This window comes from Megascapheus bottae, chromosome X (genome assembly GCF_031878675.1).
Source record: "Megascapheus bottae isolate mThoBot1 chromosome X, mThoBot2.hap1, whole genome shotgun sequence".
Classification (NCBI taxonomy): Eukaryota; Metazoa; Chordata; class Mammalia; order Rodentia; family Geomyidae; genus Megascapheus; species Megascapheus bottae.
This window is the reverse complement of record NC_143547.1, coordinates 75,209,047-75,223,974: the sequence shown is the minus strand read 5'-3', so window position 1 is coordinate 75,223,974 and position 14,928 is coordinate 75,209,047. Positions and strand designations below refer to the sequence as shown.

Here is a 14,928-nt window from a genome sequence, read left to right as displayed (position 1 = left end):
TAATGTCATTTTGACTGATACCAGGTTTGAACCCAAGGCCATGAGTTTACTTGGTTTCTTTAATTGGTTGGCCCTTTACAATTTAAGCCATACCCCAATCTGACTTACTTTCTGGTAATCTGGGAAATATAATTTAATAGGCTTTTCTGCCTGGGGAATGTTTTGAACATAATTACCAGATTTTAACTTCTGGAATGACATTGATTATAAGCATGAGACACCATTAGACAGATCTTTTGATATGATCGTCATCAGGTTTGTTGTTTAAATCAGCCCTATTCATGTTGGATATAAGAGTCTCACCAGTTCTTAAGAGTCATGGGTGGCTTTGAACCTTGATGCTCAGATCTCAGACTACTGAGTAGATAGGATTACAGGTGTAAGCCACGCACCAGCTGAAACGAAGACCCAGGTACGATTCCAGGGTACCACATACAATATAAAAAGCCGGAAGTGGTGCTGAGGCTCAAGTGGTAGAGCTCTGGCCTTGAGAAAGACCAAGGAGAGTCCTCAGGTCTTAAGCTCAAGCCAAGGCTGGCAAAAAAAAGACTGACAAGGAAAAAAAATCATGAATTATTAGAAGGGAATGAAATAGATGCCATCAGTATAGACTCTGCAGACATCATAAAAATAATAAATATATAATTTAAAAAATTGTATATATACAAATGTGAAACTTTGATACAATGTATTAATTCACACTGGGTACAGAAGGATGATGCCTCTCAATCTAGCAGCTCAGAGGATGAGATCTGAGGATGGTGATTTGAAGGTAGCTTGGGAAGAAAAGTCCATGACACTCCAATCAACTATTAAAAGTGGAGCTATGACTTAAGAAGTGGTAGAGCGCTAGTCTTGAGCATAAATGCAGAGGGACAGCTCCCATGCCCTGATTTTAAGCCCTAATACTGGCATAAGGACCAGCACACACACACGCACGCACGCACGCACGCACGCACGCACGCACACAGTACAAAAAGAATTTCTTTCTAACCAAAAGTTCCACTATAATACTGTGAGTATCTCTGTAATTTAGGAAAACCGAAGTTTTAAACCTACAACTCCATAAGACCCAGAGATACAACTCAGGAATCTATCTAGAGCATTGCAAGTAAGGATACTGCAAAGACACTTACAAATTCATATTCACTGTTACCCTATTAAAGATAGACAAGTTATAGAAACAGATCAGATGCTCTCTAATGGATGACAGGATCAAGAAAATATGATACATATATACAATGGAATTGCACTCATCTTTCAGAAATAATAATATCATTTGCAGGAGAATGAGTGGAAGTAGAAAAAATTGTTCAATGAAATAGGTCAGGCTCAGAAAGACTAATAGTGCATATTTCTCTCATACGTAGAAGCTAGATATAAAATACAAACACACTTGATAACATATACAGGGTTTTATGTATATATACACAAACTGAGTAAAGGATGACATACTAAAGGGGAAATTTCAAAGGTATAACTACTCTAACGAACTAATAAACTGTTTAAAAAATGAATACCAAGAAGTAGAAAAATGGTGGGGGCAGGAGGAAAATGACAGTGGGGTACGAAACTGGAGAGAGGAGAAGTGAGCGAATGGAGTTATTTTCAATGTACATTATGTAAAAATTGAAATATATAATAAGGTTAAAGATGAGAAGAGGACATTTGGACAGAACTATGGAGGCTAACAAAATGAAATCTCCAAGACCATGCAGTTCTACCCCAAAAATCTCTGAAAATGCATAAATAGCAACAGGAGTAAGATGTCTGTAGTTCAATTGTTAGTTTAATTGCTATTTTAATTATACAAATTTATGGGTTACAAATGTGATGATTAGATACATGCATACAGTAGGCAAGTATAAAATCAGGATAGTTGAAAGTTTCATCTGTTTAAACTTTAAAAACATTTGATCAACACAAAATAATTGTATATATTTGTGGGGTACAGTGTAATAATATTTTAATATATTCATATAATGTGTACTGATCAAACAAAGGTAATTAACATTTAGTGTATTTGGAGCCTTTTAGCGCCTCCTTTTATTCTGTTGCAAACTACATAATAGCTTACTGTACACTAAAGTTTTATTCCGCTGTGCTGTAGAACAGTAGATGTTATTTTTGTATGTTTTAGTATTTATTATACAACTTCCTTCTATCCTCAATTTCCATAATCCATTCTAGTCACTAATACTATACTACATCTTATGATTACCTTTTTAAATATCCAGATAAGAGAGGGAACATATAGTACTCTTCTTTTTTTGACTTGTTTCACTTGACCTAATATCCCAATATCCTAAAGTTCCATCCAGTTTATTGCAAGGGACACAAATTTACTTTTATTTGGTTGCATAATATTGTACAATTTCTTCATTTTCTCATCCATCACTGAGAACCTAGCCTAATTCTGTATCTAAGCTACTATAATTACTGACACATTGGCATACAGGCATCTCTATACTAAGTGCAGGATCAGTCATTTATAAGAATAAAATTTATTATCACAGTTCTTGAGAGTAGAAAGTGTACCAGAATCTGGACAGGACCTGTGATTTGTCCTTGAACTCTTTAGCTCAAAGCTAGCATTCTCCCACTTTGAGACATAGCTCTACTTCCAGTTTTTAGGGGGTTAATTGGAGATAAAAGTTTCACAGTCTTTACTGCCCAGATTGGCTTTGAACGGTGATCTTCACATCTCAGCATCCTGAGTAGCAATGAGCCCCCAGCACCTGATTCACACTTAACTTCTTACCATCAGAAACCAACTCCCTTGAAAATGGGAATTACCTACTTATGAAAGCAGAATGTGAAGAAAATTGTCCAATCACCTCCTACAATTCTTATCTCTTAATTCTGTTACAGTAGCAAGTAAAGGTCGCTTGGAAAGAAGCAGTGGTTAGGAGACAAAAATAACAAGTGAGAGAGAAGAAAAGTCAAGCATCACATATGTCTATACAATTAGTTTTTGGTTTGTTTTTGTTTGTTTGTTTGTTTGTTTGTTTGTTTTTTTGCCAGTCCTGGACCATGAACTCAGGGCCTGAGCACTGTCCTTGGACTTTCTCAAGACTAGAGCCCAATAATTAGTTTTAAAAAAAAAATTGTCCCTGGGGCCGGGAGATTGGCCTAGTGGTAGAGTGCTTGCCTAGCATGTACAAAGACCCAGGTTCGATTCCTCAGTACCACATGCATAGAAAAAAGCTGGAAGTGGTGCTGAGGCTCAAGTGGTAGAGCTCTAGCATTGAGAAAGTTCAAGGTGAGGGCTCAGGCCCTGAGCTCAAGCCCAGGACTGGCCAAAAAACAAAAAAATTGTCCCTCTGTAGTTTATCATTTATGTACCTTAAGTAATTTTAAAGTTTCTTGTGCCCTACCAAATCAAGAGACACGGCATGCTGGCAGTTCTCAAGGGTTTTTCCAGTTCATCATGAGAGCCCATTCTTCAAGTGTGGGAAAGGGGATTTTTCTATTTGGATGGAAGGCTCAGAAGACTGGCCAGAAGATCACTGCAAAAAAAATGTCACCATAATACATCAGGGTGTCACCATATGTAAGAAATTCATTGCAAAAAAGAATAACATATCCATCCATCAGACAAAACTACTTCTTAGCCTCCCCCTTGGGTGTGGGGGGGGGAAGACAGCTGATATCATATCTAATTATGTTTCCAGATGAAAGAAGATAGAAAAAGATTAGGAAAGTTAATAACTATTAAAGAATTTCCTACATGAAAGAGAAAGTCATGAGATATTCCTGTGGCTTATAAGCTATGAAAACAAATCTCAATTAGACTTTACCAACTTTCAGAAATGAAATAAAGCTTTATTAGAAGTTTGTTCCCAAGGGAGATTTTCTCAGGATTTAGACAATGTCGTTTGGGGAGTAGGGCCTTCATGATAAATATTTTTCTAGTGAAAAGATTCAAGCGGTCTTTTCACTGAAGCAAAATTGGCGAAACACAATTCCAAATCCAGTCAATGTGTAAAACCAGAAAGAGGTGTGATTTTTAATAATCAACCATAGAAACAAGGAAACTTTAAACAGCAAAACATTTATTAAGGAATATAAATTAGCTACAACAATGGGCTTAATTTTAATATTTTCATATTTTCAGAGATGCGTATAACATACTGATCATAGTGATTAACTGAGTTATTTACGTTGCTTCACTTTGCTGTTCCTTCTGATCTCTTGCTTTTTGTCTAACATTCTTCCCTTTTAATTTCTTCCTTCTTTTTTTGTAGTACTAGGGACTGAATCCAGAGTCTCATATATGCAAGGTAAGTACTCTGCTACTTGAGCCATGTCCTGAGGCCCTTTTTTCAGGCAGGGAAGAGGACAGAATTTCACTACCTTTTGCCTATGTTATCTTTTATATAAAGTTCCATACACAGAAGAAAATGTGTCATATTTGCCTTCTAAACCTAATTTATCTTGCTAAATATCATGATGACCAATTTTTCTTATTTCCCTACAAACAGGAGAAATTCATGGGTAAATAAAACATGATTGTTGACATATATGTTTTAATCCATTTCCTCTATCAATAAGCACTAAGGCCCATTTCACAGCTTAGCTATTGGGAATAGTACCACAATGTGCAGATAACTATGTTATATACTGACTTTGGTTCCTTCATGTGTAGATGAAGACATGATCAACAGGGTCCTATGGTGCCTATACTTTTAATTTTCCCAGCAAATCCACTGTATGTCATAAACAAAGAAATATAGGGTTACAGTCTTCACGAATGTATCATGTATATATATGTATATATATATCTTATATGATCATATGTAATATATGTGCAAATTGAGAAAGAATAGCTGGCCTGGAAGCAAGAAGATGCAGGAGATGGCCTCCCTGGCCTATGGCCTTCATTCTTCCCTTATTAAGCCAAGGAGGTTGGATTAGGTCCTCAAAAGCCTTTTCAACTTACATATTTATTTAAATAACTGAGTATATAAAACTAGGAAGGCGATAAATGAGCAATGCATGATAGAGCAGATTTAGAAATTTAACTTTGGTGTTGCTTTTTCTTTTTTGGTGGTTCTAGGTTTTGAACATAGGGCTTTGAGCATACTAGTCAGGAACACAACTGCTTGAGCTATACCTCCACCCCTATTTGCTCTGTTTACATTTCAGATATTTTGCTCAGGCTAGCCTGGACAATGATCTCCTGTTTATGTTTCCCTATTGGCTGGGATGACAGGTTCCTACCACCAGGTTCTCCTGGTCTAGATTTTGCTTTTGTTTTTAAGATGACCTTTCATAATGCAAGGTCACAAGTTAGCTTCCCAGAGGTTCAGGGTAATCAAAAAATAGAGGTTCATAAAAGTTCAATGCCAAGGGTATACAACATTTTCTCTATGAGGATCAGTAAACAGAGTCAGGTACAGGAAAGCTAGTGACTCATTCTGAGACCTCAGAGAAAATGTACAGGGCAATTCAAATGTGAGCATCAATGGTTCCACATTTTCCTTTCTCTTCATCTGCTGTCCAAATGCCAAAGAATTGGAGGATGATTACTATCAGGGGCCATTATTTTGGCAGAGAGCCAGTATCTGCCTGGGAAGGAAGGCAGCCTTGGTGCTCATGAACACGGTTGGTAAATCCTTTCTAACATTGCTGAGGGGACAATGTTAACCTTTAGGCAAAGGATATAATCAGGCAAGAGATGAATAGAAGACAATGGAACAAGAAATAGACATAGTCATGTGCAAAGATTATGAGTGTAGTTTGGATTTATTTAGGGTTAAGCTCATCAACTAGAGCTCCAACGAAATAGGTACTTTTCTAATCTCAATGATTTATGTACAATGAGGATAATAATATTGATTCCACAAGAATGATTGGAAACACATTAAGTAACATTATGTATGAAGTGGAGGACGTGAGACAAATACATAATACAAGGTCAGTAAATTGTTAATTATTCACATTGTCATTGCCATCACCATAACCATATATTCCTTAATCATTCATATAACAAATGACTTAACAAAGGTTAATGGTATTAAGTGTTTAAAAAGCACCAGTAGCTAAAGTTTCAAGTCCAAACTCCATTGGTCCTTAATGTCCTCCACACTGGCCTAATATAGACTCTCATACATCAATAGCCTTAGATGTCATACATTTGAAAGCCCAGGACTGTTGAATTACCATATAATTTCTAATCATGGCTGATGTGCATTGGTAGCTTTATATCTGCAAGATGGTAGATTTTCCTTAGTTTTCATGATATCCAATGAGGCTCTTACAGCTGGACTCTGTGTAGCATGCCTCTTCTTGACTCACCCTGGTCATATCTAGGTGACTAAACTTTGCTTCAGCTTCCGGGTAAGTATGAAAGTTGACCTTATTGTTGTACCAAATTCTAATAAGTATCGTCTCAAGATGTGGAATTCTGTCCAGTGTCTGAGGTTCTTATTACAAGACACGACTGAGAACTGAAATGTCACCCAACATTTCTTTAGTATTTCTATCAACTAGATTGTCTTTCTCACATATCTTACAAATCTCAGCATTCCTTGGAGTAAAATATTATATAGATATTTCAGTCATAGTCACCAAAGGAAATAAAAGGTACACTCAGAAGCTGGGAGCAGTGGCTCAGTCCTGTAATCCTAGCTACTAAGGAGGCAGAGATCTGAGGATTAAGGTTCAAAGCCAGCACGGGCATAAAAGGACCTGAGACTCTTATCTCCAATTAACCTCTAGAAAAATGGGAAGGCGAAATAGCTCAAGAATAGGGTGGTAGCCTTAGCCTGAAGAGCTCACGGACAGCGCCCAGGCCAGGTTCAAGCCCCATGACGAAAAAAAAAAAAAAAGGTATACTCAGAGTGAGTAATCAAGATGTTAAATGTAAATGCTATTCAAATGGTGTGGGAAGGTTAAAGAAAAAAAAAAGATGGATGCCAAAGCACCCTAAAATTTATACCAGCAGAGATGTTCCCCTAAGACCCAAATGTCAAGAGGCAAGTGTAGGAATCAATCCTGCCTTGCAGAGGAAAACATGGCTAGGAGATAGAATTTTCCCTACTAAATCGTCTCTTTTGGTAGAGGAAATTAGAACCAATGAGAACAATTACCAATGCCAGCAGGGGTCAGAGGGATAAATACATATCCAGCCATGAAGTAAAATGTCAAAATAACTCCTGTGACATATCCATACAGATCACACTGCTGGAGTACACAGTAAAATAGACAGATACAAACTGTATTTAGAGGTACAAGAATAAAATATTCAGTTTCAGGTAGAAACTTCTGTCTCAGTAGGTATAAAAGATCTATCAACGTTCTGGCCTACTCAAACTTCTTAGTGCTATTATGGTTCCTGCCACCTGTAGTGTCTAATTCCTAACCTCTCAGTAAACCAAGGACAAGCTTTTATGCACCCACCTCTATTGTTCCATAACATCCCAAATAATTCCTAATCACTGCTTTACAGGAATTGCAATTTTTCCAGTTTATCGCCCTCCCATCTGCCTGTCTGCACACTTGACAAATACTTGATGTGTTTCCAACATGTATCAGCCTCATTACTATGTGATAGGAATACAATGATATATAAACATATATGAGTTCTTTTCAGGGACCTGGAAATATACTAGAAGAAGAAAAGACTAACCAAAGAACCACACTAGCAAGTATGAGCACCAATACCTTATAAATACATACAATGTGCCTTCCACCCACTATTTAGTGACTTTATGTCAAATTAGTTATCTGACACTGTTTCCCAGAATTACAGTACTTATATTACTACAAGATGGACTGGCTGCAAGAGAAAATTGCATACGATTTGCATGATGAAAGTTAAGAAGCAAACATTTTTAATACTCTGAAGGTCATTGTGGGGCAAGTTGCTGCTTTGCTTCCTTATGTTTGCTAATGTGCTGATCCATCTCATTTGCATGGGGAAAAAAGTAGGAACTAGGTTGGCTCCATATTTTAGTTATGGTAAACAATGCTGCAATGAACACAGTTGTGCTGCGATTGTCATCATTTGGTAAATGTCCAGGAATGGGATTGCTGGATTATAGGGGAGTTCAATGTTTTGTCTAAAGCATAATTTACCATGGAACCAACCCATATGTCCCTCAGTAGATGAATGGATCAAGACAATATGGTATATGTGTATACATAAATGGGATATATGTAATAAAATTCTATGCTTCCCCGAGAAAGAATGACATTGGTCCATTTGTAAGAAAATAAATCATATTGGAATAAGTCATATTAAGTGAAGTAAGCCAGACCCAAGGAAACATAGACTCCATGGCTTCTTTCATATGTAGTAATTAGTATATGTCTACCATAGTTATAGCAGAGAATCACTATGACTCAGTAGATGTGTACATGGGAACATAAAATAATGCTATTGAAAATAGTCTAGGGCCATACCACCCTGAACGCGCCCAATCTCGTCTGAAAATGAGAGGATATGGAAACAATAGGGCTTTATTATTGTTGATGTTGTTGTTTTTAATGTACCATATGAAATTTGTTTGTTTGTTTTTTGCCAGTCCTTGGCTTGAGCTCAGGTCCAGAGCACTGTCCTTGAACTTTCTCAAGGGTAGAGCTCTACCACTTGAGCCTCAGCACCACTTCTACCTTTTTTCTAAGTATGTGGTACCAAGGAATGGAACCCAGGTCTTCATGCATGCTAGGCAAGCACTCTATCACTAGGCCAAACTCCTAGCCCATGAAATTTGTTTTTTATTTTCGTTTTTTTCCTTTGGTTTGTCCCCTTTAGTCACGATTTTTTATTCTGGTGGCCTGTGCCTTTATCTGATTTGGGGCAAGAAAGGGGAATCACAAAATATCAAAACAAGAACAAAGGGTGAACCAAAGCAACAGCGATACTTACAGGACATTAGTTTGGGGGGAGAGGAGTCAGGAGGAAGGGATAGTGAGAGAAAAAGAGAGAGGGGTAATAATGTTCAACATTATTAGTCATGTTGGGTACCAGTGGCTCATGCCTGTAATTCTAGCTATTCACGAGGCTGAGATCTGAGGATATAGGTAAAAGACAGGACAGACAGGAAGGCCATGAGACTCTTATCAACAATTAACCACTAGAACACCAGAGGTGGCCCTGTGGCTCAAGGGGTAGAGTGTTAGCCTTGAGTTGAAAGGCTCAGGGACAACACTCAAGCCTAGAGTTCAAGCCCCACTACTGACCAAAAACAAACAAAACAAAAAGACATACTCATTGCCTTATTCATGCAACTGCAACACCTCTTCCCTCTGTACATCATTTTCACACCAAAATTAAATGATTTTTTTTTTTTGCCAGTCCTGGGCTTGAGCTCAGGGCCTGAGTACTGTCCTTGGGATTTCTCAAGGCTAGAGTTCTACCACTTGAGCCTCAGCACCATTTCTTTATTTTTTCTATGTATGCGGCAGCAAGGAATCTAACCCGGGCCTTCATGCATGCTAGGCAAGCACTCTACCACTAGGCCAAACTCCTACCTCATGAAATTTAAATTTTTAGAAAGACAGGAAAAAAAAGGAGTAGGAATCGTACATCGTAGAGCTCCCATAAGACATTTCCTTTACCATCTCTGAATCCTGGTATAGGATTCACTACAGCTTTATAGTGAATAATGTCAGCTTGTCCTGTGTATTACCCACATCAAGACTAGAAGTGGTGAAAGACAGTTTACAAATATCCTCATGGGATCCAGTGTATTTTTGTGGTTTCCAATTTGTTTGTTCTCCATTCTTTCCCACTCCTGACCTTAGGTTTGGCTGCAAACATTGAAATAAGTTGTATAGAAACTAATTAGGTCCCCAAATGGCCTCAAGTCTCATCATTAAAATAAAGTCCTTTATTTTTTGACCCCCTAGTCGAACCTTACCTAAGTCTGAAGCTTGTATCATTATTACACTTATATTTTAAAATAAATTTTATTATCTCTAGTTGCATAGAGATGCCATTTAACAAAGTAGTTTATGACTACAGCGCATCTTGATCAATATCATTCCCCATTATGATTCTTACCCCTACTTTGACACACCCTTTCACTTACTTAATTGCGTGGTTAAGTCCAATGAAGTCTTTCTTGCATGCTTATTCCATTCCCCCCTTCGTTCTACTTCTTTCTCCTTGGCCCTATCCCTCTTTCAAGTACCCAATTCCTGTTGCTTGTATTTTTTACTTTGACTTTGTCTTTCTACAAAATTACAATAGTTGAGCTTTACATAGGGCCTACTATACTTCAATTAATTCATTTGAAAGTGCTAGCATAACACATGACATGTTTATTTATAAATTTACAGGATCATTGTAGTTATCCAAAATAAGAGAAAACATGAAACCTTTGTTTGTGTCCTACTTTTACTTCATTTAATTTTTCCAAGCCTTTCCATTTCCTTAAGAATGCAATACCATTCTTTCTGATGCATGAGTAAAATTCCATTGTGTATATACATTTTCTTTTTTTTTTTTTTTTGCACCAGTCTTGGGGCTTGAACTCAGGATCTGAGCACTGTCTTTGAGCTTTGTAAGTGCTCCGCCACTTGAGCCACAGCACCACCTCCAGCGTTTTCTGTATATGTGGTACTGAAGAATTGAACAAACTCAGTACTTCATGCATGCTAGGCAAGCACTCTACCACTAGGCCACGCTAGTGACCGAACATTACATTTTCTTGATCCATTTGTCAGTTGAGGGGCACCTGGGATGATGTGATTCAATATCTTGGCTATAGTGAATAGTGCTATAGTAAACATGGTTGGGCTAGTGGTTTTACTGTAGCCTTGTTTGTGATCTATTGGATAAATGTCTAGGAGTAGAATATATTTTAAAGAAAGATATAAAGACACAGAGAGATTAAGGAACTTGCTCAAAATCAAACCATAAGCACAAGAATCTAACTTTTAATTCCAAGCAGTTTAGACTAAGAGTATTATGTATATGACTATTCTTGTACCTGCCTGTTTAACCTTGGTTTATAATTAGACACCAAAAAGAAATACAAAAGAAAGAAACTTATCCAAAAACAGCATACCATATAAAAAAAGGAGCCTAGCTATTCACATGTCAATCCTAATTATATCTCAACTTAGAAAAAAACATACATTTTTAGCAAAATACCTAAGAGGGAAAATGCCTAATCAGCTGAAATCTGGACAAAGATGAAGAAAAATGAGTCCTTTCCCACTTCTGACACTACTGTTGGGATCTAGTGGCTGCCTATTCTCCAACTGAGAAACAATACTGCCATGAGTATAACCAGAATTGTTTACAGTACTTAGCAGTGGTGATGGAATAGAACAAAGTGCACTAGAGTAAGAATCAAGAAAATAGTGAACCATCCCAATTCTGCTTCTGATTTTTCTATATTTAACTCTATACATGTGAGTTCTTCCTCTGCATCTCAGTTACTCCTTTCTACAATGGTATGGTTGAACGCTACCATCTGTAAGGCTCTGCAGTTACAGGATTCAATAGCCAGGATCCTATATTAGAGTCTGTCCAGATGTTCAGTTCAGCAAAGCAAGAACTAGCATAAAAACCTGGGACACTGTGGTAATTATTTGCTGCTTCTTAATATAAAACAAGACAAATAAACATTGAATTACTTTTGCTGGAACTAGGGAAAAGAAATAGAAATAAAAGATTATGGGAAAGGTTTACCTGGTCACAAACTAGTAGCTGCAGGATTTAAGCCATTTCTATCACCAACAATCCCAAGTGAATCTTTGTGCTGCAATAAAAAAGATGAACACATTCATTTTACAGAGATGATCTCTTCATCTAAAAAGTCTCCAGAGAAAGTTTTATCAAATGGGAAAATGTGAAAGCAAAGCATGATTCAAGCAAACCACATGACCTCCGCCCAGAGAATGATGAATTATCTGCCTTGGTCAGGAAGGAAAACATGAACTAGAATTGATTTGTTCTCTTCTCTTGGGAGAAAGTGTGAGTGAAGGAAGATGCTAGAAACTGTCTTAAGAAGTCTGGATTTAACTATATGTATTTTCTTCACATAGAAAGTAAAATAAAAATGCTTGTCCGGTTCAGTGTCTGTTGTTTTGGAGAATAGTGTCTGTGAATTGAACATATGTTTCTAAATAAATGTTCAGATGATACAGCTTCAAAGTAAACAGTTTAGATATTATGGCTCAGTTTATATTTTAGGCAGCCATCTCTTAAATGAAGAAAGATAATAACTTCAGATTTAGTCTGATATCATGAAGCTTCTGAATCAGATAATTGAAAAACTAAGACAGATCTCCTTTTTATCTTTAAAGTAAATTAGGCAATTTAAAGAAATGGCTTTTAGGGATAAGAGAACCAAAATACGGTTGGTAATATGGATGGGATAAGATCATTTTGCTTTGACCTGCAAATCAATAAGGCACATTAACTAGTTATTTAATGTAAGAGAAATGAACTGGACTCTTTCAATTAGCATAGGGTATTTTAAAGGGGAAAAGGCATCTTAATTATTTGCTTGTAAATGGCCCTTTTTGAAGAGATGCAAAATCTCCAGTAGAAATTTTTGTTTAGAGATGAGGTATTTATACACAATGGAATTCTATCCTACCATCAAAAAGAACAACATGCACCATTTGTAAGGAAATGGGAAGACGTGGGAAAAATCATATTAAGTGAAGTAAGCCAGACACAAATGAACAAAGGATCAGTGGTTGCCTTCATCTATAATAATTAGTACACATCAAGAACTCTCCTAGCAGAAGATTACAATAGTTCAAACCCTAGATATATAAGGTCATATAGGATGAGGCCAAATTAATGGACCTCCAGGAGATGGAAACAAGATCTTAATTATAAGTGACTGTTACTCTTTATGTATTATGTTTTTCTCTCTTCTCTTGAGTTGAGTTAATCTCATATTGTTACAGCATCCCACTTTGTTACCTGGTATATTATATAGATGTTTACTTGTTTATTTGAAATAGGAGGGGAAAAATGAGAGGAGGGGGTAGGAAGAAGGAAATGGGGATAAAAACATAAGAAGGAATATCAATGTGTGAGAAGTAATGTACCTTCTATCTGGCAAATGTAACTCTAATCCCTCTATACATTGAAATAAAAAATTTATTTAAAAAAGAAAATTTTGTTTAGACAGATAATCTGTCATGGGAAGTTGTTTTTCACAACTTTTTTTGTTTCTAGTTGCTCGATTTCATTGTGGCATTTGTTCAATTAAGGAATTCATTGAAATATCTATGAAGCATGATTTTTCATATATTTTTATTGTAATTAATAGAAGGGTTCCATTATAATCACCAGATAGAAGGTGCATTACTTCACAAACACTGATACCCTTTCTCATGTCTTGGACCCCATTTCCCTTCCCCTACCCCCGCTCCTCATCTTGTTTCCCCCCCTTCCCTACCCTATTTCAAATAACCAAATTAACATATATACAATATAACAGATAACAAGGTAAAATACTGTAACAATATGAGATAACCAACGGATAGCAAAGAGATGAGAGATAGCATAGTACATTAAGGACAGCAATCACTCATTATATGGCTTTATGTATCTAGGTTTTACTCTATTGTAAATCTCTGGTAGGAGAGCCCAAGGTTTCTACTGATTATGACAAATGAGGGAAACCATTGAGCCTATGTTCCTTTGAGTCTGGCTTACTTCACTTAATATGATTTTTTTCTAAGTCTTTCCATTTCCTTACAAATGGGGCGATGTCATTCTTTCTGACAACAGCATAGAATTCCATAGTCTATAAATACGGTATCTTGTTGATCTAATCATCAGCTGAAGGGCATCTGGGTTGGTTCCATTAACTTTGCTGTGGTAAATAGTGCTGCAATGAATATCGTTGTGCTAGTGGATTTAATATGCCCTTGTTTCTGAACGAGTGGGAGCTGTATGGTTAATCTTTTGAGGAACGGCCATACTGTTTTCCATCATGGTTGAATGAGTTTTCACTCCCACCAAGAGTGTAGTAATGATCCCTCCCAGCCACATCTCTGCCAGCATCTGTTGTTATTAGATTTCTTAATCATGGCCGTTCTAACTGGAGTGAGGTAGAATTTTAGAGTTGTTTTCATTTGCACTTCTTTTATGGCCAGAGATTTTTATATTATGTAATGAACTAAATACTGACATATCCCTTTGGCTCTTGATATTTTAAGAGATCTGTTTAGATCTTGGGTCTCTAGGGCTGGGACTATAATACTAATTTTAACATCGTTTAATTTTTCTCCAAAATTTCCTCTTAGTCTGATTTTCCTTCAATATACTGTTTTTAATTACATTATAGGTTACAGAAAAGTAGAAGGAAAGTGTGTTGTGTGATAAAACTATAAGCCATGGTTATAACGCACAGAAAAAAATTCCCAATCATTAAGGGCAGTTTTGCTGATCATTTACGTTACTCAGGTCCACAATAAATCACAAATATGCCCTTGTTGTCAGACTCTTAGAATTCTGCATCATATATGTGGATTCAAGTGTTCCATGCCTAACCAAAGTAGATAGTGCCTGTTTTTCGCCTACATTATTTGTCTACAGAACCCTTGTCCAGGACTGCTGGTTTACGAAGATAGAGGATTGTTCAGCAACTAGATCATGCTTATGTAGCTCTGAGATATCATTTGTACCCACTGGCATCACTACCTATTCTGTATTGCTTTATCTTTAATTAAAAAATTCAGATTAACAGTCTTCTACATTTACATAATTCATACGCACATACACATCATGTATGTATGCATATACATGAATGCATATGTATATGCATACATATAGTTAACTGTTTGAGCTTTATATAGATGGAGAATTCATTCTGTCTCATTTTCTCAGTACAGTATATAGCAACGCCTTCAAAATTTATTTAATAAGAAAATTAATGATATTTGTTTGACTTTTCCTATGCTCCTCCACCTCAATCTATAGTACTAATTTGATCTTTTCCT

General features: G+C 36.6%; 1 long non-coding RNA gene across 1 annotated transcript in view; it reads right to left on the bottom strand.

Annotated features, from left to right (window-relative positions):
* LOC150041357 (uncharacterized) overlaps nucleotides 1-11,722 on the bottom strand; it is a 74,735-nt gene extending 63,013 nt beyond the window's left edge. Inside the window, exon 1 of the long non-coding RNA XR_016533809.1 lies at nucleotides 11,651-11,722. This is a non-coding gene — a long non-coding RNA (uncharacterized LOC150041357). The remainder of the gene's footprint in view (nucleotides 1-11,650) is intronic.
* Between the last annotated feature and the right edge of the window lie 3,206 nt (nucleotides 11,723-14,928).